Genomic DNA, 25,781 nt, shown 5'->3' on the forward strand with positions numbered 1-25,781 from the left:
GTTTAAATCTAAGGAGGAAATGTTTCTAAAAGTTATGAGCTAGAGAAGATTGGAGGTTGAATATTATTTGTAACCTAATATTAAATATGCACTAAAACTATAGATATAGTACCTTTGTGGTCAATCAAATACAGATTTCATTAATAATAGACAAAATCTGTATTCCTACTTGTGATTTTTATAGTGGGAGGATTAAACTAGTTATTTGAATAGCAAAGGCACATTACGATTTTTAAAGAAGGTTGCAAGCTGGCAATTTGGTCCTGGCAAAAGGCATTTATTCTTAAATTGTCATCTTCAACTTCAGCACTGAACATGGGGAAAAATGGCAAGTTTTACTAGATTTCTCTTTCTGAGGCCCCCTCTACACGTTACATACATTACTCAATTAACTGGTTAATTGTGCAATTAATTTAGACCAGTTATATGTACATAGTAACTATCATGCCATTAAAAGGTCCAGCCAGGTTAAAGTGAGGGAATGAAAGTGAATCTCTCGTACAAGAGAAAATAGTGAATAATTCATTTAACTTTTTAGAGCTGGAAAATGTGCAATAACTTTATATTGGTTGCTACCCAGCTTTAATTTGCATGTGTAGCAGGGTCTCCCCCTGTGACTGGGAGCCAGGGATGGGGCTGATGGGGCTTCTAGCCTCAGGGGTATACCATGCTCAGCGAGGGCTAGATGTCCTGCAGCTGACAGGACTCTCAATCCCAGCAACACCCCACAGTTGCAGGACTCTTCGTCCCACCAGTACGCTACAGCTGCCAGGACTGAGAGCTGTCGGACTCTTGCTCAGCTATGGAACTCTCAACTGTAGGACTCTCCTGTCAGCTACAGGACACGCAGCTTGGTGTCTGCTGCTTCCTGGTGCAAGAAGAGCCCAGGATAGTGATCTTGGCTTCTGCCTCTACTAGCAATAAGGCAGGATAGTATCTGATGCTTGATTCCCACAATCACACCTCCTGCCATACATGTATGGTATGGCACAAGGCACAACTATGTGAATGGTGCAGCATCAGATCCTATCATGCCTTTACCTGAATGTCTAGAGGGGCCCTGAGAGCAATCACTGAACCAAAGAAAAGTTAGCATATTTTATAAACAGGTTAAAGTGGGGGAATGAAAGTGAATTTCTCATACAAGAGAAAATAGTGAATAATTTATCTGTATCGGAGTGAACACATTTACTTAATTGACAGTCAAGGAGAGGCAGAGTGATTCAACGGATTACTTACTGACCTTTGAGATCCTGCTCCAAGGCTATCCTTACCACAGTAAACAAAGTTCATTCTAACTGCAAATAGAGGCTAGCTAGAAGATGAGTAGCACGGTTGTCTCAGCTGAATGGCCCTACAGAAAACAGAGTAGCAGCATATCAAACAAACATTGCACAGGCTAATTAAATGCTAAGCTTTTTTGTGTTGAAAAACCAAAGAACTGTACCCCAGGAAAAGCAGTATTATTGTTCTTTCATTAATCCCAGCTGGTTTTCAGACCAAACTTCCAATTCCCAAACTTTAAACTAAAATATTTATAGGACTACAGGGAGAATTTCCCACATAAAATAGCCTTCTGTTTGCAGGCTTAAAAGACCTGTTATGCAGCTTATTAATAAACAAGGTTCGTTTCAATGTAATTGGTATTTTTCTATAATCATCTGCAGACAATACATAATGATAGGCCAGTAAATTAAGACAGTAAATTCAGATTACTTTTCAAATGCATAAATTAATCAGATTACCTTTCAGGATACTTTAAAGGTAGTAGTGTAAATTACTCTAAGAAATTAAAAAGAGTCTTTGTAATAAATATCTAAAACTGTTTATTTTAGCTATTTAGCGTATGGATACAGTAAAAATGTGAATTTGCTATGGCTTGAGAAATTGCTAGTTCCACCATTAGGTCTCTTTTAAGTAAAGAGAATAGTATATGTCAAACTTGAAAAAGCTTTTAGACTCTGATCATTCTATTACAGATTACTATGACAAACCTGAAATCTTGGGATTTAAAAGTAACTAATACTGAGAAAGCATGGAAATGAGGTGTATGTGTAAGGACTGTGGGATGGAAAGAGGATTTCAAGTAAGGCAACAGTGACTTTGGGTGGGGAGAGGGGTTGGGTGTTGGGCTTTGGATTTTGTGGAAGAAGAGTACTTAGCATAAAGAGACAAAGTCACACCATACAAAAACAGCTGTTATCTCACTGTATTAGTCATCTCAGACTTTTATCATCTGCATATTTTTTTAGAAATGAATTGATTTGAATTGGCTTGTTTTAAGTTTAAAATTGATTTCTGTTCAGGGATTTGTCACGTCTTACTAACAGTGAGAGAATGCATGGTGGTGTAATGGAATCCAAATGTTTTATCATATCATGTGTTTGGCACGACGAACTTACTCTTAAGTAGTAAAGCCACAAGTGAGTTATACAAGTCATCCCACATAAGTCCCATAAAGACTATTATACCACACCCCATGGGCATGTATTTTGCATTTGCCACATATTTTACAGAGAAACTAGTTAAATATGTTTATAGAGTTTCGCAATTTTTACTCATATTGTTTTTCATATTTCTACTCACTACAGGGACATGGCTTCATATATTTTAAGGACAAATGTTCATTATTTAGAGGAAGAGGAAAATTACAACTAACAAAGTACTAAAACCATTAAAATGACTAAATGTAGCTATTCTGAACAGAACACAATAACAGTGATTTTAAAGCCCCATTTTCATAATCACTTGGGAAGACAAGAAAAAATGCATAGTCTACGGGAGAGTGAGATGCCTAGCTTTCTGGTGATAACTTACATTTCTAACCTTAGAACTTACCAGATGAAGAACACATTTCTTATACCAAACTGAATACTACTTGTTCTGACTGTAAACCTGTGTAACTTGGGGTTGACAGAATAAAATGTTGTTACTTCTCATAGTGGTGGACTGCACAGCCAGTGCCTCTCCCTTCCCAGCATGTCTCCCTTTTTTTCTAGTTTTCACCCATTTCTTCTTTTTATCCCTTCTGTTATTTCTTTCTTCCTCTTATCTTTATATTTTCTCTCCACCTCCATCACATCCTGGTGTCAAATATTTAGATAAGTGTTTAAGGAAGAGATGGGTCCAGTCCTGAATAGAATAAGGCTATACAACATTGAAGTTTTGTGCTTTTGTAATAAATTGACTGCCTGTTGAAGCTGCTCAGAAGTTTGAAATGTTAGAAATACTCATGGCAGAAATGGATTAGTGGGCAGAGTGTAAGAGGAGCCAGTGATGCACAAAAAACTCAGATGTCACAGTTCAGCACATAAATACTATCTCCCATATGGGCATGCATCCTCTCAGCATGCCCCTTCTCTTTGTGCTGGGTATAAAAATAGATATGTTTGCAAAGCATCCCAAGATATGAGAGCTTCTTCATAGATCTAAAAGACAGAGCTCTGTCCTAGAAAAGATTTAAATATATAAAATACAAACACAAGAACTGGCAAAAAGTTACAATGAGCTTTATTCTAATATTGTCTAGCTAAGGTTGATACCAATATCTTAGCCTTAGGGTTTTAACCTTTCATTAAAGGTTCAGATTATGTTAATTTTGTTTGTTTGCTTGTTTGTTTTTCTTAATCATTAATGTTGGAGTTATTTTAGTACTGCTGTATGTTGTGTGTATATGCTTAAACAAGTTCCATCTGTGTACTTTTTTTCTCCCATCAGTAATAAATTATGAATAGGTTGCTGTGACACTGTCGCTCCATTACTGCCAATTGGCACTATTGTAAGTCTAATAAATTCAAGTTTAAATGAACAGATGTTTTGCTATGATTTAAATTCATCTGTCTTATGCTTTATAGGGCTTTGCTCACAAACTCACTATGCTGAAACTGGTGTTTGTGGAGTTAACTAAGTTAAGCCTATTCCCAGTTAGACTCTTTCACCAGGAATGCAATTCGTGTTTACCTATATAAGGAAACCTGTTAGACTTAAATGAGCTTGGCTGGTTTTTAGTCTGACTGAGAGAGACAAGTAAGCACACACCCTGGAGAGTGGGAGTGATCAGAGGGCTGGACAGCACAGCTTCCTGAATCACCGACTACAGTTCAGTTGATCCTGAGAAAAACAGCACAAGCCAGGCAACAAAGCACCCAACTTGGAGGAACTATCAACTTTTGTTAAATCCAGAACTTCAGGAAGAGAAGATTAACTGACAGTAAAAAATGGAGGAGCAGGTAGGTCTCAGCTTGCAGCCTGTAACTGGTATTGTTGCTAGAAGGAGAAAAGCAGAGTGCTACTGCTAACTCCAGTCCTTATAACTGTTGTTCATTCTTAAAACAGCTTGCATAAGACAACTTGTGCCTTTTGTGTACAGCAACATCTGCATGGACAATTATCTTAATGTATCTTACATTTCATGTGCTTATCATTTGAATACACCTTTCTTTACCAAGCTGATTATCAAACTTTCTTATCTCTGATGGAATACAGATGGGAACTAAAACTGAAAACAAGGCTAGGATACTTTGATTAATTGTCTGACACTCTGCAAACCACAGAATAGATCATATCCAGCATGCATACATAGCAAGTCTTTATTTTTAGGCTTAAAGGCTGCCTTCCTTTTTTCTTTAAAAAAGTGAAATGTCTTTTCATTACAGATGTTCTAGTTTATTTCATTTTGTTTTCTATGAATGCAGCTAAATCAGCATAGTTGAAATGTTTCTGCTGACTGTATTTGGAAGATAGAGGTTCTTAAAATAAACTACGGGTTTTGTTCTGACAAATGTAAGCGAAAGTTGTCCTACAATAAAAATTGTTAGGGTTTAAAACAAGGGAACATTTACAAATCTTGTTGATGTTTTTTACAATAAATTCAGAACAGAATCCAGGGAGAGGGGAAGAGAGAATTCTTTGAAGAAGACCTCAGTCACAATGCAATGAAAAAAAATCAGAATTTGAAAGAATCTACTTTGATAGATTTTTATTTGACAGAATAGTACTATACAGCAAGTCAGGACAATTACTGAAAAGAGACAGCTAGCTGCAGAACTTAATTCAAGTTCTATTGCACTGATGGTACAAGAGGTATGAATGAATGCTACTTTAATTCACCCTTCCAAGTGGTATCTCCCAGAACAGAAAGCCATGTGCAGAAAACTTAGAAACGGGTACAGCATTTGTTTTTAAAATGATTTCATTTCTTCAAAATTAGTAGTTGACTATCATCACATTGTTTTTCACCAAGTTTTGATTGTTAGACTCTGTGCAGTGTGTGCATGTGGGCTATGTGTGGCCAGGTACAGACATTCCACCTTTACTAGTGTAAGTGATCAGAAACTGGTCTATACCCATAACAGAACATAAATTCAGCCCACAAAACTGGTATATACCCATAACGGATCAGAAGCGCGGCATCCAAAATCGGTCTATACCCATAACAGAACAGAAGTTTGGCATCCATAGACTGGTTTAAAAATGGCAGAACCTGATCTAGAATTTGTCCTTCCCTGCCACCAAAGGGTGAATGTGTGTTCTGTTCACTACTGATCTAAACTATGCCACTTACAGAAAACAGCATAACTTAGACTGAATCAGCCTTAGGCTTTTTGAATGTCTACCTTGCCTGTGTGTTTGAATAATGTAGCATAGCCATCCCTCCTGAAGTCCAAGATAAGAAAATAAACTACAGTTAGAGTTCTGAAAATGTAGAAGATTTCTAAAAAGTTAATTGAAAAGAAATAAAAGAGAGCTTCCTTTTAAAACGTTGCTAGATTTTATGAATGTATATAGGGGTAAGTAGGTGAATCGGAACCTTCTGTAACATGATCTTGGCTAAAAAAACAATTCAAGATAAGGTACTGGCAAGATTAAAATTCACCTATGTTCACTTACTGTCTTATTCATAAATGAAATTCATAGAATATTTCCAAAATTCTAACCTTGAAAATGTAAAAATACTTAATGTATCACTAAACATTTAGCATAAATGGGGGTTACCTACATGAAATAGCTGCACTATATTGTTAGTACAGACAGTATCACTGGCGCTGCCAAGGAAGTAGATGGCAAGTTCTTACACAGTGGTCAACTGCAAAACATACTAAGTTCATCTTTCTAAAATATCATTGGCCTTGATGGAACTTATAAGCAGTAAAAAAAAAAATTGGGAGCGGTAGACCAGAAGCAAAGACTCTAGAATTTTGCTCTCCTCCACAAATCATTTTGGCTGGCTTCAGTTTATAGTTTCCTGAGCAAGTCTGTATTATTATACCAGTGGTAGGGGAACAGATGAGAGATTTTAGCAGTGGAATTTAGAAATAAAACACTAGCTTTAAAAGCAGGAAAAGATGCCCAGAATTCTTATTCTGGCCAGGGACAAATATTGTCCACAACAGTTTAATTCAGAATTATTGTTTTCTTGGTTTCTCACTGCCTTTTTTTCTTCCCCCCAAACCCCCATAAGACAGGGAAGCATTATCTCAGATTTTACACATGAGAAGTGAAGCAAAGTAGATTGAATGGTTTACCTGCACTTGCAAAAATATCTATAGATGGCATGGAAAATGAGCCCTAGTTTCTCCTGCCTTTCAGTTGAATGTGCTTTTGATAAAGTCACCCTTACTTAACTACCTCTGTCCCTATAAAATGGGTGCATTTTGTAGTACATGGGTAGATAAAGATGTTGCCAGTGAACATGTTGAACGTAGGTAGCAGGGCACAGGTATTCAGTATCAGGGCTCAGAAGGCCTTCTGTTCATATGCATATACTTGTAGCTCCATCTTTAAGTGTCTAAACATGAAACAGGGCTGAAATGAAACAGAACAATTCTGATTTGACAGTCTGATTTTTAACACATGACTGAATTGAAATTTTTGTTTGCATTCCAGAGCTGAGAAGTCTTAAATTATTTATAGCTATTACTCTATAGCAACAACTTTGATTATTTGGTCCAAAATTCTTGTATACATCTCTAAATGTAGCATTGCTGATGCATTGAATTCATGAGAACTCTTGCCCATTTGTGTTTTTTGTAAATAATGTATTCACTTTTTGAGTGGAGGCCTCTGGCTGTATTTCAGAAAAAAATGAACACAGTAGCTAATATTTCTGTCTCTAATACACAATTTTTAATGCTTCAGGATATATTAACATTTTCCCATAATCAATGAACTAGGGAGTTAGGTCGCTGGAAAAACAGATTTTCTTGATTGAACAGTTTTCAGAGTCATGACCTTGTTTACTTATTTTCATTGTTAAATTTTTTTCAGACGCATAGGTCTGAGTGCTCCTATCTGTTGACAAAGGAGGATGGGCACATGGCATTTTCTTTTCATATTGCTTATCACTTTTTCAATAAGAAAATACTGGGCTTTCAAAAGTGTAACTAGAGAACTTGCCATAACAGATGAGCAGGCTTTACTAATTGCATTCTGTCTGTAGAGTTTTGTTGAAGGTTTTACCATTCCATTACGCTATCATCTTCTGGTGTAAGCATTTTATATGGCACGTGTGATTTTAGTGCCCTTAAGTGACCTGAGTAAATTCCTTTTTCCCCTGAAGCATATGTCTAATGAAAAGAACCATCAGCATTTGCAGGGTTGCAGGCAACATCTCTAGGAATAGCTTGAAGAGAGACAGGTGTCAAGAAGGGTGGGGTCCAAATTAGTGGAATTTCATTTATAAACACCTCTGCAGATTGTACTGTATTGCATGAGGCTGAAATGTTGCTAGGATTAATGACAAGAAAAAAGTATAGACAGGGTGTATTAGCTCAGCAAAAGAAAAGATATCATCTGTCCGAAGTTGACATTTATGGAATAAGAGTTTGTGAAAGAACACGTTTTGTTAAATTTTTTTTTTGTTGCTTTAGCTACCCTGGTTGCAAATGCCATGGTGCAGATGTGGTTAGAGATTAGGAAGTTAAAAATACAGTTCAAAGTCTAAACTACTTTTTCCCAGTACAACTGTTTTTTCTCATTCCATAAAGCCTCACTTGGCTAGTGTCATGGATGTGGTTATGATGGACAGGCTGAAGCCACAGCGTAAGAATGAAACATTGTGTTCCCTATTGGTAACCCTACCCTAGCATTGCATTACCAGCTCCTGTGAACATATATATGTTTTAGAGTCCTGAAAATGAAGACTGCAGAGAACTGGACAGTTTCAAGTTAGGGAAAAACTCTTCTTTTCCTTGATCAAGAGAAATAGAATTATCCAAGGATGAATCTTTGATGAGCTGTGCTCAGATGATACAAGAAATAAATGTCAAGCTAAGCAGAACTTTTCCTGTTGATAAAATCTGATGATTATTTTAGATTTATTCATCCCAACATTAAATTTGCTTGATCAAGGTATAAAAATGTAAATAGTTATATTTAAAAGATTTATAAAGCAAGAGGATTACAAACATAAACATGAAACCCTTAGGAGATAAAGATGTGAAACAACAATGCTATCATACATTCTGTTCTTTTTGTCTGGCTTAGAAAGTTCAGAAAACTACTGGGCTATAGATGTAGCCAGGGAGGCCTCTGTGCATCCTGTGTTCTCTGCCAAATATTCTGCTTTATGTACACTTGTCATGCTGATGTATTTGTTTCTGTATTTATCCCAAGCTATATTCCAGTAGTTCTCAACCTTTTTAGATTCAAGACACCTCTCAATAGACTCAAGGCAGTCCTTGTAAAATGTCAGCTTAGTTCTCCCTCAATTTTTGACTACTTAAAAATAATAGTGCAATTCTCCTATTGTCAAAAGAGACCATAACAGGTCAGAACATTTTAGCACTATAGATTCCTATTTGAAATCTCTGGGTTTAGCTTATGAATTATGTTTGCACACCAGGAGGGCTAACATTACGTGGAATCCAAAGGCACCCTTGGAAGGATCTCAAGACACCACAGGGTGCCAAGGCAACCCACTCGGCTAATTGTCAGTCTGAGCCTAGGGTTGGCACCGGAGCTAGTGAGGCTCTGGTGAGGACCCAGGGCTAGAACTAACAACCAGCCAATTGCCAGTCTTAGCTCCAGGACTGTGCTGGAGCTGATTTGAGACTCTGGTACAGTCCTGGAGCTGGGACTATCAGTCAACTAATTGTGGATCCCAGCTATCAGGGTTGACAAAGGTGTCAGGCCTATTCTGTGGAGCCAAGACCAAAGACTGGTGGGGTTGAACCATGGGCTGGGAGTGACCAAGGGCAATCCAAGTTCCAAACTGAGGAGTGGGGGCTGAAGCCCACAGTCCAAAACTGAACCAGAGGACTAACCTGTGATCAGAGGTCAGGAAGCAAACTGCAGGCAAAGCAAAGTCCACACACTGAGTTGGAGGGTTAACCAAGAATCAGGGATTCAGGAGGAGCTACTAGGACAGGAGCTGTGCAAGGACTGGACCGGAGACCAGTAAGTTGTGAAGCAGGGCTCAGATACTGGTTGAATTCCTTATAAGCAGCCCCAGAATCAGAGGGAAGGGGCTTGGACTCAGCTAACCCTGCTTAGTGTATAAGTACAGCTGACCAAATTACATAGGCTGCAGATCAGTAGCCTTATACTAGCCCAGGGACTGCACTAAGACTGCACTGGGGTGTCAGAAACCCCCATGCCCTGCTGTACATGGTTATTTTTTTAAGGTCCAGCATTCCTAGGCCCCAAGATTGGGGAAAGGTTCCCATGTCTTGTACTGGAGTTGCTTCCAAAGCCCTGTGCCCAGGGGTGTTAGAAAATCTTATGTGGCTATACATGTGGTTTTTAAACATCTGATACATGGGGACCTCAAGATCAGGGAAATTTTCCCTGATGCCCAGGTCCCCAGAGCTGGGATGTGTCAATTACCTTTCTTCACAACCCCAAGAGGTGCAGGGTGAAGCAGTCAATCTGATGACCCAGATAACTAGTTTTCTTGGACTCAGCATCATGAAAACAGTGTGGTGCAGCCACATGGCTGTCAGCTTGCCAACACAGGAGAGTTGTCAACCAGGCCCTGCCATTCAGTTGGCATCAGCCTACATGGCAGGGGCCCTGCCACCTGTTTCATTTAAAGCACAATGGAGACCAGCCACAAGAGTATTACACATTTTAAAAAATATTTTTGTGGCTGGTTTCCCATTTTATCGCACCATTAATTGAACATGTGGCCAGGTTACTATGTAAGGCATAATTAACAGGTTAATTGACTCTTAAGAGAAACATATGCCAGGGCCTATAGGTCTAATTTAGAGTTTTGGAAAGCACACAACTTTGAGACCACGTACAAGGTTTAGAGTGCCTTCTGTTCCTACTGAATGTGTGGAGTACTCTCCAGGATTAGAAGCTGATTTTGCCTGCCTGCTGTTAAACAAAATCTTTTGTTTTTGATTTGTTCCAAAGTTGGATAATAAGTGTATTTTTTATGCTAAAATTGTAAGCAACAGAGAAAACCAGCCTGTCTTGTTAACACAGAAGTTTCTTGGTAATAATTTATGGATGTGATTATTATAAATTCTTACCTTTTGGTAATTTTTGTGATCAACTCCTACTTTAGGTCATGATTCAACAAAACACTCAAACATACGCTTGGGGGTCAAGGACAACAAAAGAAAAGAAGTGCCAAGAAACTTCTGTGTCAACAGTGGTGAAGTCAATGAGACTTAAGTATATGTTGAACATTAAGCATGTCCTTAAGTTCTTGGCTGAATTCCTCAATCAGCAAAATCAGTGTTCTTTTTTTTTTTTCTTTCAGGCTTTTATAGTCTTTGGAAGCAGCTGGAAAACCAGGCTATTTGCTTATGCCTAAGCCAATTTTAACCCACAGTTTATTTTTAACCAGAAAAAACCCTTAGCACTTTAATTTTTCCCAACTTACATGCAAGATGTTTCTTTGGTTTAGATTTTTCTATTTCCTGATTTCATACATGATGGTAGCCCTCAGTATCTCAGACTTCAAAGGAAAATTAACAGTAGGCAGTGTTTGTTATTAGATGTGATCTATGTTCTTTAACATGCAGGATTGCTTAATTTTATCATTGGTTAAGTGTAAGAGAAGATGCATTCAAGAATATGAATGAAACCAGGCATCTGTGTCCATTGTAGTGAAAAGTTCCTGTCATGCTAACAGGACAAGAACAGTCTTACTTAGTCATATCATAGGGGGAATAATTTTTTTATGTCTCTAGAACTGTGACCTTCTATTCATATGCGTGCCCCTCACTGATGCTAGGTTTCCTAGTTCTGGTTGGGGGCAGTCTCTTCTAGGAGAAATTTTTTGGCATGTGTTTAAATTTTTGTAGTTATGAAATAGAACTAATACATGAAGAGCACAGTTGCTGTAACACAAATAATTGTTTATGCCATTCCTTTAGTTGCTCTTACATGAAATTTGAACCCTATTTTAGCTGAGGAGTTAAAGTATTAGTAGTTGATTATAAATTCTTACCTTAAGAATGGAAATATGTTGCAAAGAGGTTTGGGACATCCTGTTGGTTGCTAATTTAAAGTTATGCAGCTGCAGTTAAAACTCTAGTGGGCAATTCTGAATGCATTGTATTTTTGCCTTTGATACAGAGCCATACCATCTCCATTAACTGCAGTGGTTAGACTGCAAACATCTGTTTGCTTTTATTGCACATGTGTTACTTAAGATGTTCTATTTCTACATGACGTAAATCACTGGAATCAACTGACATGTATGATTAGTTTATTAAATAAACCTTAAAATCTGCCAGTAAAATGACTCTTCTGCATAAGGAAATATATAGACATATACAGAAGGAAAAAGCTGACAGCGTGTATCTATACAATCAACAACATTAGGCGTTTCTGTTTCTAAAGCAATTTGGAAAGTAATGCTTTTAAAAACTAAACAAAACAAAATCCTCTAAAACTGGCAGACAGCTACACCATCATGATAGGACTGGGGGATTGAGAAATGCACCTGACCCAACCTTCTCTTAAAAAATAAAAATGACAAAATCTATAGATTCCTTGTGCTGGAATCTTTTTGCGTTCACTACCTGAAACAATAGTACTACTGTATACAACATAGGACACATCTCCACAACACAATGAAGTGCCACGTTGAATGAGCTAGCTTAGGTTCTGGAAGCAGAGCAGCTATGGTAGTGTAGTGCCCTGCCCAGGTTTATTAATACTGCCAGGAAACAGAATTGTTTTGGTTTAGGTTAATCAGAATGTAACCTCAGGCAATGTTTTATAGTTAAGATGTTTGTACTATGATTTTGGAAGCTGAGAACAAACAATCCCAAACATTTTAAGATTTATCCCTATCTACTTATGTGTATATAACTCATGCATAGCTGAACTAGAATTCCTTCTCTAGGCCACTTAGGCTTGAAAGAATGAAAGAAAAAAAGCATGATTTGAGAAGCACAACTTGAAAGAGGAGAGTTTGTTAGATTCTCCAGCTGCATAGCTTTTTATTTGCCTACAAAGTATGCTAAAGCAGGGCTTTCCAAATGGCATAGGGATTAAGCTGTGCCCCCTGGGCTCATGCTCAGTTGCTGCTCCCTCTATTGCTCCAGCTGCAACAGCAGCTGAGGGCTCTGGATACCTCCCCTCTCCTCCATCTGCTTCTTCCTGCCCCTACCCTGGAGAAGAAAGGGGAGTTTGGGGACACGTGGTGCTGTGTCGGGGGGCGGGGAGCATGTGGGCACACAGTGCTACAGTTGGGGGGATCACTCAGGTATACAGAGAAATGGTGGGAGCATCCACATGGCATGGGGTCCATGGGCCAGTGACTCACCGTGGTGTGGCCTGTGTGGTATGCAGCCCTTGCTGGTGTGGCCTGTGGGGCATGTGGCTCCCAGCTGCTTGCAAGTTGGATGGCCCTGCTCTAAAGCATTTTGAGTTCTGAGGCATGAGGAACTGTCAAATTCAGATTCCATGGATAGTTCATGCGTTAAAGGAAATGAAAGCACTACTGTGACTGAGTGCTTGAGCTGTTTGCTGCCTGCATAGACTGTAGGGAATTAAAAGAGCTGAATGATGGTCTGGAGTGAAGAAGCAAAGGCTTTCAGGATAACACAAGTTGGGCTGGGTTGCAAGAACTTTGAAGAAGAGGGATAAAATTCAAAGCAATCTGGAGAAATTATAGACGTTATTTGAAATGAGTGAGATGAAATTTAAAAAGACTAAGTACAAAATACTTAGGAAGGGAACAATCAAAAGCACAAACATGAAGTGAGCAATAAGGACAAGGCAGCAGTACCACAGAAAAGGATCTGGGGATCTACAAACTGAATATGAATCAACAATGTGATGCTATTGCAAGATAGACAAAATTTTGCGGTATAACCAAAGCATTGTGTGCAACAATGGGAGATATTTATTGCACTCTTCTCAACAACAGTAAGGCAACAGCATGGTTTTTCTGTGTCCGGGTGTGGACATCACAGTTTAAGAAAGATGTAGGTAAACTGGAGAGTCTAGAGGAGAACAACAAAGTCTAGGTACAGGTGTTCAAAAATTCTGGGGTGGATTCAGACTAACTTATACGGGTTTTTCTAAGTGGACTGGGTTAGTCTGGGCATGCACAGAATGCTCATTTGCCCTTTGATGGAGTGGGGGAATGCAGGCTGCACTGGCTGAGCTCAGGTGGTTGGGGGTGTTTTCTCATGCTTCCCAGCATATCCTGCTGGATCCCTGGGCTGCCAGAGACTCCTGAGTGCAGCCAAATGGGCAGGCCACCCCTGATTGGCTGCCAGACATGGGGAAGCAGTCCCCTGCCTCCACTACTGCTCTGCCAGGCACAGGAATCTGTCATCTGCAGCCAGGCGGGGGTGCATCTCTACATCAGTATCCCTGCAGGACAGAGCAGCAGGAGGAGGGGTACTCTCCATACCTGGCACAGAGTTCATGCAAGGACACAGCTGCCAGCATTCGCACCTCTATCACCAGGCTGTGCCTGACAGCTGACTGGAGGTAGGAGGCAGGGTTGGGGACAGAAAATTTTCTGGCTTGGCACTGTGAAATCCTGGGGGCAGGGCTGACTGGGAACTTGGCCAGAGCAGATGAGCACAGGCTGAGTTCCAGCACACTGCCCTGCAAGGGGAGGTTAGCATAGGCCTGCAAAGCAGCCTGGGATGCTGGAGGACAGGGAACTAAGTTGATTTGATAGCAGATATGATACAGAAGTTTGATGCTCTGGACTAACCTAAATCTAGTACGTTTGAGCATCATTGATCTAGAACTATTTTAGTCTGGGTTCTGCCATTTTTAGTCCAGACCACGTGCCCTGAACTTCTGTGTGGTTACAGGTTTGGTTCGATTTCCAAGCACTTAGTCCAGATTATGTGAAACTTCTGTACCTACCCAAAAATGATAGAAGGCTTAGAAACCATGAAGAAAGGTGAAAGAATTCATGTTTATTTAGTTTAGAAAAGCAAAGACCAAAGAGAGGCACTCTTTCAGTATGTAAATTATACAGAGGGCAATAATGGATTATTTAATAGATTTCATAGACATTAGGGCTGGAAGGGACCTCGGGAGATCGAATCCAGCCCCCTGCCCAAAGGGCAGAAAGTCAGCTGGGGTCATAGGATCCCAGCAAGATAAGCACCAATTTACTCTTGAAGGTGTTCAATGTAGGTGCTTGAACCACCTCCGCTGGCAGACTGTTCCAGACCTTGGGGGCTCGGACAGTAAAGAAATTCTTCCTTATGTCCAGCCTGAAATGGTCTTGCAGGAGTTTGTGACCGTTCGACCTCGTCATCCCTTGGGGTGCTCTGGTGAACAAACGTTCCCCCAGATCCTGGTGGTCACCCCTGATAAACTTATAGGTGGCCATCAGATGGCCTACACTTTTCCAGGCTAAAGAGTCCCATGTCTCTCAGCCTCTCATCATAAGATCTGTTTTCCTGACCTCTGTTCATGCACATGGCTCTCCTCTGGACTCTCTCAAGCTTCTCCACATCCTTTTTGAATTGTGGAGCCCAAATCTGGATGCAGTACTCCAGCTGTGGCCTCACCAAGGCCTAGTACAAGGGGAGAATGACGTCCCGGGATTTGCTCGAGAAGCACCTATGGATGCAAGGCAGTGTTTTGGTCACTTTACTAGCCGCAGCATCGCATTGGAAGCTCATGTTCATCTTGTGGTCAGTGATGACCCCCAAGTCTCTTTCTTCTGTAGTGTTATCCAATGTAGCAATGCCAAGCCTATGAGGATGCTGCAGATTTTTCCTCCCAAGGTGGAGAACCTTGCATTTTTCGGTGTTAAACACCATGAGGTTCTCGTCTTCCCATTTGCTGAGCTTGTCCAGGTCAGCCTGGATCACCCGCCTATCTTCTGGCATGGATGCTTTGCCCCAAAGTTTGGTGTCATCGGCGAACTTGGCCAATCCACTCCTGACTCCAAATGTCCACATCATTAATAAAGATGTTGAACAGTATGGGTCCAAGGACAGAGCCTTGAGGGACCCCACTGGTTACAGGGCACCACGATGAGTGACTGCCATCAATTACAACCCTCTGGGTCTGACCACAGAGCCAATTTCACAGCCAGTGGATCATGGTGGAGCCAAGGCCACAACTGGGCAGTTTGGCCAAGAGGTGATCATGGGATACCAGATCAAAAGCTTTTTTGAAGTCAAGATATATGACATCAATCTCTTCTCCCTGGTCCAGGTGATGGGTCACCTGGTCATAAAAGGAAATGAGATTGGTCAAACAAGACCTACCTGCAACAAACCCGTGCTGGCTGTCCCTTAGAATGTTAGCCTGGGCCAGTCCCTCAAGGATGGCCTCCTTAATAAACTTTTCTAAGATCTTCCCCAGGATAGAAGTCAGGCTAATGGGCCTGTAGTTAGCCAGATCCACTCTCCTCCCTTTCTTGAAGATCGGCACCACATTGGCCTTCTTCCAGTCTTCGGGCACTACACCAGAGCGCCAGGAGTTTTCAAAGATCCATGCCAGGGGCTGGGCTATGATGCTCGCCAGGTCCTTGAGTACCCTGGGGTGCAGATTTTCAGGGCCGGCTGACTTGAAGGTATCTAGCTTCTCAAGATGTTCCTTCACGAGGTCAGCATTTATGGAGGGGAGGGGATCCCCATCACCCAGATCTCCCTGTCCCATAGCAGGCATGGGCGTCCCATGGGACTGATGAAAGACTGACGCAAAGTACCTATTTAATAGGTTGGCTTTTTCCTGGGCGTCAGTTGTCAGTTGCCCCATCTGGTTTAGCAGGGGTCCAACGTTGCCCTTGCTTTTCCTCCGGCTCCCCACATATCTGAAAAAGGACTTTGTGTTGTCCTTGATGCTTGAAGCTAGTTGGAGTTCAGTTGCAGCCTTGGCTTTCCTGGTTTGCTCCCTGCAGGACCAGCCCAGTGCAGAATAATCCTCCTTGGAGGTGAATCCCGTCCTCCATCCTTTGTAGGCTTTCCATTTTAGCCGCAGGAGGTCCGCTAGGTCCCTGGAGAGCCAGGAGGGCTGCTGTGCCTTCTTGCTGCCTTTCCTCCGTGTTGGAATAGATTTAGCTTGTGCATTGAGGATCGCTTCCTTGAAAAGCAGCCACTCTTCTTGAACTCCCATCTCCCTGGGGTCATGGCCCCTGAGGGCCTGACCGACAAGCCTCTTGAGCTTGTCAAAGTCGGCTTTTCTGAAGTCAAGGACTTCTGTGTTGCTGACTTACTTGCCAGCTTTATGCTGGATGGTGAAGGTGATCAGCTCGTGGTTGCTGTCACCCAGCTTCCCATCGATCACTAGGTCGTCGATTAGGTCGTCCCCCGGAGCCAGTACCAGGTCGAGCAGCGCTTTGCCTCTCGTTGGCCCATAGACTTCTTGAGTCAGGTAGAGGTCATCCACACATGAGAGAAAGTTTTGCGACCGCTCGGATTTAGCTGAGTGATCTTCCCACGAGATGTCCAGGTAATTGAAGTCACCCATGACAACCAAGGTCCTGGAGCAAGCGGCCTCAGTCAGTTCCCGGACAAACTCCTGGTCAAGCTCAGGACTTTGAGTGGGAGGTCTGTAGTAGACTCCCACCGTTGTGTCCCCTGTGCCGTATTCCCCACGAATTTTTACCCAGAGGGTCTCTAGTTGTCCATGCTAGTCACCAACATCAGCTTGCAGGGACATATAGCTTTCCTTCACATAGAGAGCTACACCCCCGCCCCTTTTGTCTACACGATCCCTCCTGTACAGGGTATAGCCCTCTATACCCGTGGTCCAGTCATGGGTGGAGTCCCACCAGGTCTCCGTTATCCCAATGACATCATAATTCTTTGCACTGAACAGGAGGACGAGCTCCTCCTGCTTGTTGCCCAGGCTCCTGGCATTAGTGTACAGGCAGGCAAGTGTGCCCTTGGGGGCTCTTACCTTGCCCACAGATTGTGCCAGGGCTGGGGCAGGGGTGGGCTCCCTTAAGTGCCTTGGTCTGCTGGCTTTGCAAGGGTTGCTCCGCGGGCCAGCAGTGGCAGTATTCCCCCCATCCCCCAGCGGGCTTAGTTTAAAGCCCGGTGGAGCAGGTCAGCCAGTCTGGCTGAGAAGAGCCTCCTCCCCAGGGGAGAGAGGTGGAGGCCATCTCTTCCCAGCAGGTTGCTGCCTCTCTCACCAAAGAGTGGGCTGTGGTCATGGAAGCCAAAGCCTTCCCGATGACACCAGCTCCACAGTATTCTCTGGAACTGTTGACAGTAGGCTAAGAAGTAAATAGCTTGATGTGTAAAAATGGAGATTTAGGTTAGAAATTAGGAGGAAAAACTTTTTACCTACAAGGATAATTAAGCACTATAACAGGCTACCTAAGGAGGCTGTGGGATCCCTGTCAGTGAAAGCTTTAAGGACAAATTAGACAAACATGTCAGAAATGGCCTAGGTATAGGGCCCCTGCTTCAGAACAGAGGGCTGGTTTAGATGACCTTTTCATGTCCTGACAACGTGTTCTGTTACTTTTTCCTCCCAGTGCATACTGGGATTGCTGGTACAATGTATGAGACAGCCAGCAGACTGTGGCACCTGCATACACCTTCTTACTTGCTCCAAGGTAGATTCTTTTGGCTTGGAACTCTAGAATTTAATTGATGATTTTTGCTTTCAACTTACCCAGCTATTATAATGACAGTCAACTTGCAGAGCTTCTTATATAGACTGGCTATGATAGTCAGACGTTTCATAAGAAATAATATTGCATAAACATTACATATTGGCAAAAATATTTAGACTTCTATTATGAGCAAAATGGGCTTATATATTAAGAATATATCATTTTTTTGGTTAAAATTGAGGTTGTAGATTGTGATATAGATAACAAAGGCAAAAACCCAACAATGCTGTATCTGTAAGTAGGTGTTGAGCAAGGAAATAACTATTGTACAATACATGGGAGAGAGACAGTACCTTGTGTCATCTTAGGAAAGGGAAATATTGTTGCACTGATATTTCTGACTTTTCATGCCTGGTGGATGATGAAAGTTGTGTGAAAAGGTCCTGCTAAGACAACACTGAGTAGAATGTATTTGTTGCTGAGAATGTAGTATTGATTTGTCATGATCAACAAATGAATACATCTCTGATGGTTATGTTGCAGTGTTACCATTGATTACTACAGATCAATGCTGCTTTTCATAGTGCAGTACCCATCAGGGAATAATGGGCAAAGCTTTCGATCAGTCAGGTCTTAAAGCAAAGTCAATGGTTCAGGATGAAGAGAATGCAGAAATGGAGAAGCATAACATGGAAACAGAAGAGAGATTGCTTTATTTTGTCTACTGTTTTCCATTATCTCAGATTCACGTATGTAAACTGAATTCCTAAATAAAGATGTGCTTTCATACATATATATTCCAGAGAAGTAAAATGGCAGCTCTATATCTGTGTTTATATTTTTTTCTTTTAAAAGAGGCCAATATCTAGTAGCCAATGAGAAGCAGATAGTCTTTATACTGATAGAAATCTTTTTTAATGTCACAAGTATCTACTGAAACATCAGTTGAGGCAAGATATCTGATGTCAAATCTGAGCTCACAGGCCCCAACTTCAAATTCACTTGTAGCTGTGAATCGATTTTCAATAGTTAATACTTCAAGTGATGTGGGGGTGGTAATGCATTTTTTTTTTGCTTGGAAAGATGTAGATTTTGAAGTGGTGGCATACAAAGTTTGTCTGGGGTTTTTTTGTTATTGTTTGTTTGTTTGTTTTAATCCAATCAGGCAGAACCTGAGTAAACTGTTCTGCTCTTCATTACCCTGTCCATATGATGCAACTACGTGAAGGGATGTAAATCATTTTTCATGCTCTTTTGATCTTTAGCATGACTGCTAGTGGGAATTCCATTGCTTTTAGGATGAGTTTCCATTAGAAACTAGACTTGGAACACCAGCTTATTAGATGGTATATCAGTTCCTATTAAACAATTTATGGTTCTGCAAAATGATCTCTGGCATTATGCAGTTCTTTCCTATTTTGAGTTTAGGGGAATAATGTGGTATCACAGACAACATATGCTGTAACAGTTGGAAAATGTTTACTTTTTAATAGCATCCATTACAATCTTTCAGTTACTGCTGTTTGGCCAGAGCAGATTACATTTTATGGCACTATGCAACTCTCATTGCTGAAGCTTGACTGAAACTCAGGATCTAAAAATATTTTGTAAAAATTAAATTGAATTGTGCTACTAAAAAAACTAAGTGATTACAGGCAACTGTACTTCCATATGTCTGCTCAAAACCAGCATTTAACATGTTGCCTAGAGAAAAATTCTCTTTAAACTGCTTACAGAAATTAAATCCAAAGCTAAAATTTGTTTGGAAGGTGACTTTTTTACTAAGCATAGTTTAGTAATTGTTCTCCCAGATCAGAAACATTGGTAGTTTTTAGCATATTTATACTTAAGACAGATGGCAAGCTAAAAAACTAATAAAACACTAGACAGACCTGCTTGTCCAGAAATATTCAAATATGGTACCAATATTCAACAAAAAAGAGCAATCTTGGCCATTCCCAAAAAACATAGATCCTTACATTGAACTTGTATGATGTCACCTTTATTTCAGATGGAAGCAAATCATACTGTTTGCCAGGGTGGGGGCAAATCCTTATCCCATTTAAGGCAAGAAGAGCTGGATTCAATAAAGGACTTATGTGCTATATGCCTACTGGTTAGGTGCTGCAGCACCTCATTTTTGGGTGCCCATCCTCTAATACAGCAGTTTCCAACCCTGGGTCACAACCCAAATGAGGGTCGTGGGGGCAATGCTGGGGGCACTGCATACAAACGACAAACTGCACTGTGTGCTGGGAACACCCCTACCCCTGGGCCACTGCCATTGTAACTGCTGCACTCCAGTCCCAGCAGTAGGTTGCAGGAAAAAAAAGGTTGGGAACCAATGCTTTAAAGGGTCCAGATTCCTGAGTTAGGCACCTAGGCTCCACATAGTGTATAGGAAGTTAGGTGCCCCAGACTGGGATTTACAACCTCCATGGCTAGGTACAGACAGTCAAAAAGCCCGAGGCTGAATTGATTCAGTTTTTGCACGTTAGTCTGAACTGCGCAAATTAAATTGAAACAGAAGTGAACAGATATGTGATTCAGGAAATGCAGCCATATACCTGCAGGCCAGAAGCCAGGGGGTGCTACCACATGGATCTCTGGCTGTGTGTTCACTTCTTCTTTCTCCTGCCCACAAGGTATCTGGTATTTGCAGTCCAGAATTACAGCAGCAGGACTCTACAAGGTTGCTCATCACTTCCTCTTCCTGCTTTCAGGTACCTCTGGGATTTATAGTCTGCAGTTGTAGCCAGCAGTAAGTTTGAATGGAGGAAGGAGCATTTAACACCCCCCCCCACCCCCGGCCCCAAACTCCACCCAGGATTTGCCTGGGGGAAGTTCCCCCCACCATAGACTGGGCTGCATTCCCAGCTGCTCCCCTCTTGTCAGCCAGCTCTCACTGCTCCAGCTAGGGACTAGAGCAGCATCGTCAGCTCTGCTTTTTGGAGCAGACTGCCCAGCCCAGCCCAGGCCTATGAAGCATGCTGGGATACTTTGATTTAACTTGAACCAGGAAGGAATCTGGGACAGATGTTTCATAAACTGGTTTGACCCAAATCGGTTAAGTCTGATACTACATTCAACTGGGTTTGTCTTAAACCCATTTTAGCCATTTTGATTCTGGTTTATGTACACTAAGCTTCCATTCTGTTATAGGTTTAAACCAATTTCTGGTTGGTTTAAACCACTGGTTAATGTGTAACTTGTCTCCCTAGAACTCTTACCCAGGGAGTGCTTATGCTAGCCATTAGGAAAAAAACAGTGAAACCCAGCTCCTGTCTAGGATTTGGTGCCTTAACTCATGACTGCAGGCAAGTGCTTCCATCCACTCAGTATCTTCCCTGATAGGAAGCATCTATAGTTATGCATCCAAGATCTGGGCAAAAGTGATTCCTTTTTTTCAAAACTCATCTGGAAGAAGAAGTAGTGATTCTCTCTTTTTTATGTAATAGGCTAGTGGTTAGAGAACTTTCCCAGGAAGTAGGAGATCCAGATCTTATATTGTCCTCTGATAGGCTTCAAACCCAAACCTCTTACCTCCCAGGTGAGTACTCTAAGCAATAAGAATAGGCTAGACAAGCTGAGATCACAACATATACCAAATGGATCAGGCCTAGTCTCACTAGGCACCCAGGGTTCTCGGTATGTTCATAAGTGTCCTAGTCTGAACACCTCTCTCCTTTGTAAGGTCAAGTGGATTCCATGGACAAGGTAGGGCAGCATCTGAGGGGTGCATTTGAATTGGCTTGCCTAGATCACACCTAACAAATTATGACAAGATCAGGTCACCCGTAGAAACATCATAGAAGGACTTCTTGCTTATTTTTATTATAACAGACTAGTAGTTACAGCAGTCACCTAGGAAGGCAGAATCAAACCTACATCTTCAGCCTCCTTGTAAAGTGCTTTAACCACCAATTCAGAAGCTCAGTTGTGGTGGGGGCATTTGCCACTATAGCGATTACTGGGTTCAATAAATACAGAATTATGTGAACAAGTTTTACTTGTGGAGCAGTAGGCAAGCATCTACAGTCCTCTAGTCTCTCTAACTGGCTGGCACACAGCCCTTTAACTGAGGGACCATCTCCCAATTCCCAAATCCCTCAGTCTCCTGTTAGGGAGCATCTCTAAATTATAATTTCTATTACTACAGTTACCTTTCCTACTGAAGGATTGCCATGTAGAAAGGAGTACACATTTCATGGAGCTAGAAGGAAAGGGTACAAGTGGTCAGGATATTCCATGAAAGGGGGAAGGGAACAGCTGTGTTCTGGAGGCTGCTGTGAAGACAATTTAAATATTTCATGTGAAATGACCATTGGGTAAAATATATACGTTTGCTTGGGAATATAGACCAGAAACCAGGGCTCCTCCATTTCTGTTAAGTGTCCTAATCACTTAGTGCCAGGCTCTCTGATCCCATGAGTATTGAAATTTTTAGTTGCACAGCTAGAATAGGAAGGAGGGAGGGAGCTTGTTCCTACAAAAGTTAGTTAATAGCTTGTTTTTAGGTCACTCATCTGAAAGGTAGAGTTCTGCATTTGATCTTCTTTCATCTGACATAGGAACTTAGGCTGTGTACAGAAGTGCTCTGTGCATGTTTTACAGTGCTGTCATTTAGAACACTTGCTATAGCACTATAAAATTACAGCTCTCTTAAACATGAAAGAAGTGCAGTGTTTGGTGTGGGGAGGGGGGAAAGGAGTGGGGGTTCTGAGCCTCCCTGCACTTTTCAAGCTAGGTGACAGGGGGCGCTCTCCAGACTCCTGGGGCTTCTCCGCTGGTCAGAAATTTGACCAACATACATAAATTATTTAAAGCACTCTGGGCCCACCTCAGGGGGGCTCCAATCCATCCTCCAGCACTGACTGAAAAAATCCCAGACTGAACTCCCTCTGAAGAGAGCACTAGTAGTGGGGCTGAGCTGTATCAGGCCAGACCTGTTCCTGGCATGTGCAGACAGAAGTTCCTGAAGGTGCTCTATTTTGGAGTGTCTTCATCTGAACCCTCATGCAATGAGATTTCAGATTGTCACAGGATTAGGCCTTTTTAAAGCACTCTCCAGCTGTGCATTTGTGTTTGGTCATGGTTGTAAAGCACTTTCAGGGGCCAAATCTGAAAATTGTCACTTCTGTCTGCACCTTGTAGATTGCTAAAGTGCTGTACAATACAGTGCTTCCAGTTGAGTGCCTCATTTAACAAGGGTTAATTTAAAGCACTGCACCCATTTCTTAAGTGCTGTAAAGCCATACACTTCTGTTAGGTCATGGCAATAAAGCACTTTAAATAGTGAAAAAAACAACTTCTGTATACACCTTAAACTTAGGTCTCTCACTTCCAGGATTCATATTCTTACCACTGACCTATAATATAGTAAAGGTCGATGATATCATTGCCAACCATGTTTTAATAGACAACAGGCATGGTTGCATTTTTGGTGGGGCCTCATCCCATTGTTCTTCATTAGTGTGTTCTGAGAACAATTGGATCAAAGCAGAGAGATATGCAGTTGTTGGATACCAAAAGTGTTTAGGGGAGAGAAATGCACTTAGCTGCTCAGTGTTTGTTTGCTTGTAGATATTGTCTATGTACAGAAGCAAGACTCTAGGGATGGAAACAGATTTTTTGGTGGAACATGATCAGTTGTGCTACAATATGCCAATCGGAGCTGATTACACTTCAGAGGTATCTATAGATCAGAGGTGGGCAAAATACAGCCTGTGGGCTGGATCCGGCTGTGAGGCCATTCTATCCGGCCCACAGGGCCCCTAAAAAATTTAGATTGTTTTCTATGCCCTTGTTTCCTGTCAAAAATGACAGTGGGGGCTTCTGGTCTGGGACCATGCGGCTGTCCCATGCTGGAACCACAGGTAAGGGGAAAGTGGAGCAGGAAGGGCAGGGAAGGACCCCAGGCAGGGAAGGAGCCAGGGGAAAAGTAGCCTGGGGAAAAGCTGAGCGTAGCGGGGGGAGGTGGCCCCTCCTCAACCCTGTGCCCAGCACCCCACACTGCAGCCACTCGCAGCCTGCCTGGGGCTACCTGTTCCTGCTCTGGAGAGCCCCATGCAGGCTGCAAGTGGCTGCAACAGGGAGTGTCGGCTACGGGGCAGGAGAGGGGCCACTTTTCCCCACCCTGTGCTCAGCTTTTCCCTGGGCTTCTTCCTGCTCCCTCCTGGCATGGAGGAAAGCGACCCTTCCCCGCCCCATGGCCGGTGCTCCCTGCTGCAGCCACTCGCAGCCCACACGGAACTGTCCTGAGCAGGCATAGGCAGCCCCAGGTGGGTTGTGAGTGGCTGCAGTGTGGGGTGCCGGCCATGGGGTGGATGAGGGGCTGCTTTTCCCCACCCATGCTCAGTACCACCTTGTAACCCAGCCCCACTAACAGCCTGGGCCCCGTGAAGATCTGGGCTCACCCGTTGGGGCTGCATGTGGTGACAGCGGCTGTGGCCCCCCTGCTTGCTGAGCCAGGCAGTGTTTGTGACCACCACCTGTGGGCTGCCCAGCATGCACTCTGGGTGGGAAGCAGCAGCAAACACTGCCTGGTGTGGCACATGGGAGGCCGCAGCTGCTGCTGCCGTGCGCAGCCCCTATGGGCAAGCCCAGAGCCAGCGTGCAGCCCAGGCTGGCAGCAGGGGTGGGCTCCAAGCTGGTGCTAAAGGCAGGGAAAAGTGGCCCCTCACTTGCCCCGTGGCCGGCGCCTCACACTGCAGCCACTCTCAGCTTGTGTGGGGCTGCCTGTGCCTGCTCAGGACAGCCCTGCGTGGGCTGTGAGCAAGTACAGCAGGGAGCACTGGCCATGGGGTGGGCAAGGGGCCACTTTTCCCCGTGCTTAGCACCAGCTTCTTCCCTGCTGGTGAGAAGGGGGTTGGGGACTGAGTGGGCAGGGAGCTGGAGGGCACTGGGAGTGAGTGTGTGGGGAGCCAGTGGGAGCATGGGGCCCACACTGGTGTCCCAGGGCCAGTGCTGGTGGGGCTCAGAGCAGGGTGTCAGGGCCACGGGGTCCCAGCCAGCAGGGGCTCTATGGAGCCGGGCCAGCTCCCCCCTCTCCCTGCTGGTGCAGCCCAGCCCAGCTTCACAGACTCCTGTCACCCTGTGCCCTGCTTTGGGCCCCACGGGTGCTGACCCTGGGATATGGGACCAATGTCTTAGGACCAAAGACTTTAGGACATTGGTCCCAATATGGTGACTAGGGGCGGGGCACCTGTCAAGGGATGGAGCACCTGTCAAGGGGCAGGGCTACCCATGCGGCCCTCAACAGCCTGCCAAAACTGGGTAAGTGGCCCTCCACTCAAAAAAATTGCCCGCCACTGCTATAGATGTTTCCTGGTTGCCATAGCCCAACTTGTGGCATGTCTGCAAGTAGGGGGAAAACCCCTTTTTGCAGACATGTCCCCCATCCCCAGTTGGAGAGTGGGGGAATTCCTTTGCAGAGGATTTCCCTACTGGTGTATCTGCAAGCAAATTTCCTCCCATTTCTGTTTACAAATATGTGTGAAGAGGATATACCTGCAGGGAATCCCATTCCCTGCTCTGTGTTTGCAGGTATGCGTGGGATAGTCCCTCTGCAATGGATTTCCCTGCACTGGTCTGCAAGTGTGGAGGTGGGGGAACTTCCATAGGGGGCTCCGCTATGTGTCTGCAGCCCGTGCTCTGTGCTGCTGCCAGGAATGAACTCTGGGTTGGGATTTCCCCATTCACTGCACTAGGTGTGTGTCTGCAAGCAAGGAACCCCTGCTTGCAGATGTGTACCCTGAAGCCCCTGGAGGGACATGTATGGGTAAGCGAGGGAAGTGAGGCAGGTGTTCCGAAGGCTTGA

General features: G+C 43.0%; 1 protein-coding gene across 3 annotated transcripts in view; it reads left to right on the plus strand.

The window, feature by feature from the left end:
- The first annotated feature begins 4,027 nt into the window (after nt 1-4,027).
- The window catches only part of MID1 (midline 1), a 395,248-nt gene continuing 373,494 nt past the window's right edge, over nt 4,028-25,781 (plus strand). For 2 of the 3 annotated variants that reach the window (XM_090063903.1, XM_090063886.1), the window contains exon 1: nt 4,029-4,229. The gene's annotated coding sequence lies outside the window, so the exon portion shown is untranslated. Of the gene's footprint in view, nt 4,230-25,781 lie in introns of all 3 variants that reach the window. The other variant, XM_090063921.1, reaches the window with a different exon arrangement.

This window comes from Crocodylus siamensis, chromosome 1 (assembly GCF_052110815.1).
Source record: "Crocodylus siamensis isolate JL-2025a chromosome 1, ASM5211081v1, whole genome shotgun sequence".
NCBI classification, from domain to species: Eukaryota; Metazoa; Chordata; order Crocodylia; family Crocodylidae; genus Crocodylus; species Crocodylus siamensis.